Source organism: Thalassophryne amazonica, chromosome 11, assembly GCF_902500255.1.
Source record: "Thalassophryne amazonica chromosome 11, fThaAma1.1, whole genome shotgun sequence".
Lineage (NCBI taxonomy): Eukaryota > Metazoa > Chordata > Actinopteri > Batrachoidiformes > Batrachoididae > Thalassophryne > Thalassophryne amazonica.
Window position 1 is genome coordinate 43,597,260 of NC_047113.1, and position 8,142 is coordinate 43,605,401.

The 8,142-nt window shown below is 40.8% G+C and overlaps 1 long non-coding RNA gene across 1 annotated transcript; it reads left to right on the plus strand.

Moving 5' to 3' along the window:
* Nucleotides 1-747: 747 nt before the first annotated feature.
* Nucleotides 748-3,759, plus strand: LOC117520982. Its single transcript, XR_004563837.1, has 3 exons — nt 748-1,176; nt 1,496-1,497; nt 3,714-3,759. It is a non-coding gene; the product is annotated as an uncharacterized LOC117520982 (long non-coding RNA).
* Nucleotides 3,760-8,142: the final 4,383 nt, after the last annotated feature.

Here is an 8,142-nt window from a genome sequence, read left to right on the forward strand (position 1 = left end):
TGTCATTTTTGAAGTATGACCAACACCTGCGCCTCACGTGTTTCACAGTCATGCAAATGCCTTTGTGATTCAGTGATACCGTAAAATATGATTCTGAGTAACTTCGACATTTGATCAATTCTGCCCAAAGGTGAACCACCTTATACTTGGATAAACGCAACCCTTCCATCATGTTTAATCCATATTGTCTCTACACTGTTTGAAACAGGTTAACCAATCAAGGTCCTCCAATGTCAAGGTCACATAATTGAGGAGAATGTGATATATGACTTGGGTTATTGTTTCATAGTAACCATAGCTCTATATTTTATCAAGTTCCTCAAACATTATATATATATATTACATACAGTAGTGTTCAGAATAATAGTAGTGCTATGTGACTAAAAAATGATTAATCCAGGTTTTGAGTATATTTTTATTGTACATGGGAAACAATGTACCAGTAGATTCAGTAGATTCTCACAAATCCAACAAGACCAAGCATTCATGATATGCACACTCTTAAGCTATGAAACTGGGCTATTAGTAAAAAAAAAAAAAAAAAAAAGTTGAAAATGGGGTGTTCACAATAATAGTAGTGTGGCATTCAGTCAGTGAGTTCGTCAATTTTGTGGAACAAACAGGTGTGAATCAGGTGTCCCCTATTTAAGGATGAAGCCAGCACCTGTTGTACATGCTTTTCTCTTTGAAAGCCTGAGGAAAATGCGACATTCAAGACATTGTTCAGAAAGAACAGCGTAGTTTGATTAAAAAGTGATTGGAGAGGGAAACTTATATGCAGGTGCAAAAATATAGACTGTTCATCTACAATGATCTCCAATGCTTTAAAATGGACAAAAAAAAACACAGAGACGCATGAAGAAAACGGGAAACACCCATCAAAAGGATAGAAGAATAACCAGAATGGCAAAGGCCTCACCCAACTGATCAGCTTCCAGGATATCAAAGACGTCTGGAGTTACCTGTAAGTGCTGTGACAGTTAGAAGACGCCTGTGTGAAGCTAATTTATTTTGCAAGACTCCCCCGCAAGTCCCTCTGTTAAATAAAAGACATGTGCAGAAGAGGTACAATTTGCCAACGAACACATCAATGGTCTAAAGAGAACTGGAGGAATATTTTGTGGACGGAGGAGAGTAAAATTGTTCTCTTTTGGGTCAAGGGCCGCAGACAGTTTGGTGAGATCAATCCAATCAATCAATCTTTTGTTATTAGCGCCAAATCACAACAACAGTTGCCCCAAGGCGCTTCATATTGCAAGGCAAGGCCATACAATAATTATGTAAAACCCCAACGGTCAAAACGACCCCCTGTGAGCAAGCACTTGGCTACAGTGGGAAGGAAAAACTCCCTTTTAACAGGAAGAAACCTCCAGCAGAACCAGGCTCAGGGAGGGGCAGTCTTCTGCTGGGACTGGTTGGGGCTGAGGGAGAGAACCAAGAAAAAGACATGCTGTGGAGGGGAGCAGAGATCGATCACTAATGATTAAATGCAGAGTGGTGCATACAGAGCAAAAAGAGAAAGAAACAGTGCATCATGGGAACCCCCCAGCAGTCTACGTCTATAGCAGCATAACTAAGGGATGGTTCAGGGTCACCTGATCCAGCCCTAACTATAAGCTTTAGCAAAAAGGAAAGTTTTAAGCCTAATCTTAAAAGTAGAGAGGGTGTCTGTCTCCCTGATCTGAATTGGGAGCTGGTTCCAGAGGAGAGGAGCCTGAAAGCTGAAGGCTCTGCCTCCCATTCTACTCTTACAAACCCTAGGAACTACAAGTAAGCCTGCAGTCTGAGAGCGAAGCACTCTATTGGGGTGATATGGTACTACGAGGGTCCTAAGATAAGATGGGACCTGATTATTCAAAACCTTATAAGTATAGAAGAAGAATTTTAAATTCTATTCTAGAATTACAGGAAGCCAATGAAGAGAGGCCAATATGGGTGAGATATGCTCTCTCCTTCTAGTCCCCGTCAGTACTCTAGCTGCAGCATTTTTGAATAACTGAAGGCTTTTTAGGGAACTTTTAGGACAACCTGATAATAATGAATTACAATAGTCCAGCCTAGAGGAAATAAATGCATGAATTAGTTTTCAGCATCACTCTGAGACAAGACCTTCTGATTTTAGAGATATTGCGTAAATGCAAAAAAGCAGTCCTACATATTTGTTTAATATGCGCTTTGAATGACCTATCCTGATCAAAATGACTCCAAGATTTCTCACAGTATTACTAGAGGTCAGGGTAATGCATCCAGAGTAAGGATCTGGTTAGACACATGTTTCTAAGATTTGTGGGGCCAAAGTACAATAACTTCAGTTTTATCTGAGTTTAAAAGCAGGAAATTAGAGGTCATCCCATGTCTTTATGTCTGTAAGGACAATCCTGCAGTTTAGCTAATTGGTGTGTGTCCTCTGGCTTCATGGATAGATAAGCTGGTATCATCTGCTAACAATGAAAATTTAAGCAATACCGTCTAATAATACTGCCTAAGGGAAGCATGTATAAAGTAAATAAATTGGTCCTAGCCACAGAACCTTGTGGAACTCCATAATTAACTTTAGTCTGTGAAGAAGATTCCCCATTTACATGAACAAATTGTAATCTATTAGACAAATATGATTCAAACCACTGCAGCGCAGTGCCTTTAATACCTATGGCATGCTCTAATCTCTGTAATAAAATTTTATGGTCAACAGTATCAAAAGCAGCACTGAGATCTAACGAACAAGCACAGAGATGAGTCCACTGTCCGAGGCCATAAGAAGATCATTTGTAACCTTCACTAATGCTGTTTCTGTACTATGATGAATTCTAAAACCTGACTGAAACTCTTCAAATAGACCATTCCTCTGCAGATGATCAGGTAGCTGTTTTACAACTACCCTTTCAAGAATTTTTGAGAGAAAGGAAGGTTGGAGATTGGCCTATAATAGCTAAGATGCTGGGTCCAAGTGATGGCTTTTTAGTAATGGTTTCATTACTGCCACCTTAAAGCCTGTGGTACATAGCCAACTAACAACGTAGATTGATCATATTTAAGATCGAAGCATTAATAATGGTGGGCTTCCTTGAGCAGACCTGTAGGAATGGGGTCTAATAAACATGTTGATGGTTTGGATGAAGTAACTAATGAGAATAACTCAGACAGAACAATCTGAGAGAAAGAGTCTAACCAAATACCGGCATCACTGAAAGCAGCCAAAGATAACGATACGTCTTGGGATGGTTATGAGTAATTTTTCTCTAATGTTTAAAATTTTGTTAGCAAGAAAGTCATGAAGTCATTACTAGTTTAAAGTTAATGGAATACTCAGCTCAAATAGAGCTCTGATCTTTGTCAGCCATGGCTACAGTGCTGAAAAGAAACCTGGGGTTGGTTCTTATTTTCTTCAATTAGGATGAGAGTAGAAAGATGTCCTAGCTTCGGAGGGCTTTTTTTATAGAGCAACAGACTCTTTTTCCAGGCTAAGTGAAGATCTTCTAAATTAGTGAGACGCCATTTCCTCTCCAACTTACGGGTTATCTGCTAAGCTACGAGTTTGTGAGTTATACCACGGAGTCAGACACTTCTGATTTAAAGCTCTCTTTTTCAGAGGAGCTACAGCATCCAAAGTTGTCTTCAATGAGGATGTAAAACTATTGACGAGATACTCTATCTCCCTTACAGAGTTTAGGTAGCTACTCTGCACTGTGTTGGTATATGGCATTAGAGATTAGAGATGACCCCCAAACTCTGAATTCAAGCCACAGTTCACAGTGAAGACAGTGAAGCATGATTGTGCAAGCATCATGATATGGGCATGTTTCTCCTACTATGGTGTTGGGCCTATATATCGCATACCAGGTATCATGGATCAGTTTGAATATGTCAAAATACTTGAAGAGGTCATGTTGCCTTATGCTGAAGAAGACATGCCCTTGAAATGGGTGTTTCAACAATGACCCCAAACACACTAGTAAATGAGCAAAATCTTGGTTCCAAACCAACAAAATTAATGCCTCGCAGATTTGAAGAAATCATGAAAAACTGTGGTTATACAACTAAATACTAGTTTAGTGATTCACAGGATTGCTCAAAAAGCAGTTTGAACATAATAGTGTAATAGTGAGTTTGTAGCGTCAACAGCAGATGCTACTATTATTGTGAACACCCCTTTTCTACTTTTTTTTTTAACTAATAGCCCAATTTCATAGCCTTAAGAGTGTGCATATCATGAATGCTTGGTCTTGTTGGATTTGTGAGAATCTACTGAATTTACTGGTACCTTGTTTCCCATGTAACAATAAGAAATATACTCAAAACCTGGATTAATCTTTTTAGTCACATAGCACTGCTATTATTCTGAACACTACTGTATAGTAAGTCCCTTCGGCTGCTTCCTTGTTTGCACTCGGGGTCACCACAGCAAATCCAAGGTGGATCTGCATGTTGAATTGGCACAGGTTTTTTTGCCAGATGCCCTTCCTGAGGCAACTCCACATTACATGGAGAAATATGGCAGGGGTGGGATTTGAACCCGGAGCCTTCTGAACTGAAACCAAGTGCATTAACCACTTGGCCACCACCCCTGCATATATATATATATATATATATATATATATATATATTTTTTTTTTTTTTTTTTTTTTTTTACAAATAATGGATGGTAAGGAGTCCAACATTTTAAACCATGACAGCATCATGTGTTACTAATGTAATCTTTGTGACTGTGGTCCCAGCTCTCTTCAGGTCATTGACCAGGTCCTCCTGTGTAGTTCTGAGCTTTCTCAGAATCATCCTTACCCTACAAAGTGAGATCTTGCATGGAATCCCAGACCGAGGGAGATTGACAGTCATCTTGTGTTTCTTCCACTTTGTAATAAATAATCATAACAGTTGTTGTCTTCTACCCAGCTGCTTGCCTGTCGTCCTGTAGTCCATCCCAGCCTTGTGCAGGTCTACAGTTTTGTTCCTGGTGTCCTTAGACAGCTCTTTGGTCTTGGCTATGGTGGACAGGTTGGAGTGTGATTAATTGAGTGTTGAACAGGTGTCTTTTATACAGCTTAGGCGTGGCCAGGGGTGGGCCTGGATGGGCCTGGGCCCGCCCACTTGTCAGCCAGGCCCGCCCCATCCAATGAGAAGGCTGAGTCGACACTCGACAGTCACCTGTTGTTGCCTCATTGTATTCCTATGATATGGTATTGCATTAGCACTGAGCGACAATTAATAAATTTTGTCAAAAAAATCTGGTTCATCTTCTGTGATTTTTATTAATTCATTTTCAGAGTACAGTGCTCCCTTGCTATAACGCGGTTCACCTTTCGCGGCCTCGCAGTTTCGCGGATTTTTTTTAGTGCAATTTTGCATGCTTTTTTTATAAACGGCGCATTGTGTTCTGCGTCCTTATCAGGCGGGCCGGTCGCGGCACCAGTCGGCATCACCGCGATTGCTTTCACTGCCTCCGATGCGCTTTCTGCGGGCTCGATAAATGCAGCAGCGGGCCACTCACACCGCCCTCCTGTCTGCTGTGCGGAATTGTGCCAAATCTGGCAACAGGTCCAGAGACTACACTCGTTGTTTTGATCCAGATGTTGACCGCAGCCGCAGAGCTCTGTGGCCACCGAGAGAGGACTTGGATTCTTTGCGGGTCCCGCATCTGTACCTCCGGAGGCAGTGAGCGAAGGGAGAGCTGCGCATTGTGTTCTGCGTGTGTCTGTTTATAATCTTCTCGCCCAGAAGAAAAAACAGTCTTTACACAAGAGAGAAAAGTGAGAAAATGTTAATGCCTGTTTGAGAAAAGTGTATAAAGTGTGTAGTGAGGGGTTTTACAGCCTTAAAACATCGATAATAATTGCAAAAAACAGCGCTGACTACTTCGCGGATTTTGCTTATCGCGGGTTATTTTTGAACGTAACTCCAGCGATAAACGAGGGACCACATTTTTCCTCAAATAAATAGTCTTCAGCGGGCCCTCATCACAATGCCAATAACAACATGCACCTTCGAACAGCTGTTTTCTACTGTTAATCAGATAAAAACGTCCACCAGAACATCCATGTTGACTCACAGACTGAATGCACTCTCCGTGCTTTCTCTTGGAAAAGAACTGACCGAATCGTTGGACTACGATGACGTGATAAGAGAGTTCAACAAAAAACCCTGTCGTCTTCTGCTGTAGCATTAAAAGGATTCATCAAATGTAAGTGTGAGACCATTAATTACTTTTTTCTTCTAAATAGGCCTAACTGTTAATATTATATTGCAACTGCCACAAATCATGTTGGTGTCCGTTCTGATGGTTTTTAATTTGGCCGCCGAGCCATGGTTTCCATTGTTTATCAATTTTATAATTTGGCCGCTGAGCCAACCTGTTTTCATGTTGCGGATATGTTTTGAATTTTTATTTTAAAGGACTTTACATGACTAAGCATTGCGTTGCTGCTTGCATTGTCCATGGGGTGCTTCTGTCTGACACTTTGCGTCTGTGTAACTGTGCACACAGCATCTGTGCAGTTGGCTGAGATGTGTTCATCATTAAACTTGGAATTCATTTTTGAAACAATGCCTTATTTAAATACCTATTGACGTTTTGGGTTTAGGCCCAGCCAAGTACGCTACCAGGCTTGCACTGAATGTGTGTGTGTGGGGGGGCTGCACTGCAGCTTGCATTCAAGGTCAAGGTCAACTTTATTGTCCCATCAGGGAAATTTGTCTTAAGCGTTGCACTACATTATCGCTTCACAGGGAAGAGAACAATTTACAAAAGGACACAAATCACATAAAACACAGAATGCATTATCCATGAAGAGTACTTGTGTCTGACGTGTAGTGTCTGTGTGCTCACTTTGCCAGTGCTGTAGGCTGATAACGTTGCTTGCGATGTCCAAACGAGGCATACTTTTTCAAACGGTGTATTATAATACCTACACCTTACCTACAACCCCAAAGGTTAGGCCCGTCTGATTTTTTTCTGGGCCCACCCGTTTTATGATTTCTGCCTACGCCCCTGTTATACAGGTAACAAGTTCAAACAGGTGCAAGTAATACATGTAAAGTGTGCAGAATAAGAGGGCTTCTTAAAGAAAAATTAACAGGTCTGTGTGAGCCAGAATTCTTGCTGGTTGATAGGTGTTCAAATACTTATTTGCAGCAGTAACATACAAATAAATTATTAAAAAAATCATACATTGTGATTTCCGAATTTTCTTTTTATTAGATTATGTCTCTCACAGTGGACATGCACCTAAAATGAAAATTTCAGACCCCTCCATGATTTTTAAGCGGGAGAACTTGCAAAACCGCAGGGTGTTCAAATACTTATTTTCCTCACTGTATATATAATATTTTTACACAATTATCCTTTATTAACCAAGTTTCATTCATGAAGTCAGTGGTGTGTGTGCACATCTCTGTGTGTGTGAGTGGTGTGTGTAAATGTAGTCCGAGGACACGGACGACACAGACACGGACAGGAAACATACACCTGTTTTATCAACAATATGTCATGGACAAAGTGACAAAAAACCAAAACCACTTACTTATGGAAGGAAATATTGTCTCCCTTGTTCCTCCATTTGTGGCTTTGTCAACATGCCCAGCTTTACAGTATATTCCACCTCTTTCTTGACGAGAAGAACAGAACTTCAATGAGCGAGCTCAGTCCAGCTTTGAGAGTGGCAAATGGTGGAAATGAACCTTTCTACCTACTGCTTTGCTTTTGTAAAAGTCATTTGTGCAGCCAGGGACGATACTATAAACACCCGAATCACTTGCCTTCTGTTTTTGTTTGCGCAGCGATGCGTTGCTCATCATGTTGGATCTCGACTGCACCCATCCCCAACAAAGGACACCCCAACCAGTGACGTCAACCGGAAAGTGCCCTCCACTGACTTCAGCCAATGGCGATTTACATGTCAATTTAGTGGCAAATTTGATTCAAATAATATTATCTACACTGCGCCCAAACATTCTGCAAGTGTATGAACAACACTTAATTTTTACCAAGGAATGCACAAATAAATGCTCTAAAAGCATTTCTGTTCCCCTTTAAGACAGACACCAACAATGAGAATTAATTAATCATTGTTGGGGGGGAAATGGAAGATGCGAGCCAATTTACACAAGATTTATAGGTAGGAAATCAAATGCCACGGCATATCACTGAGC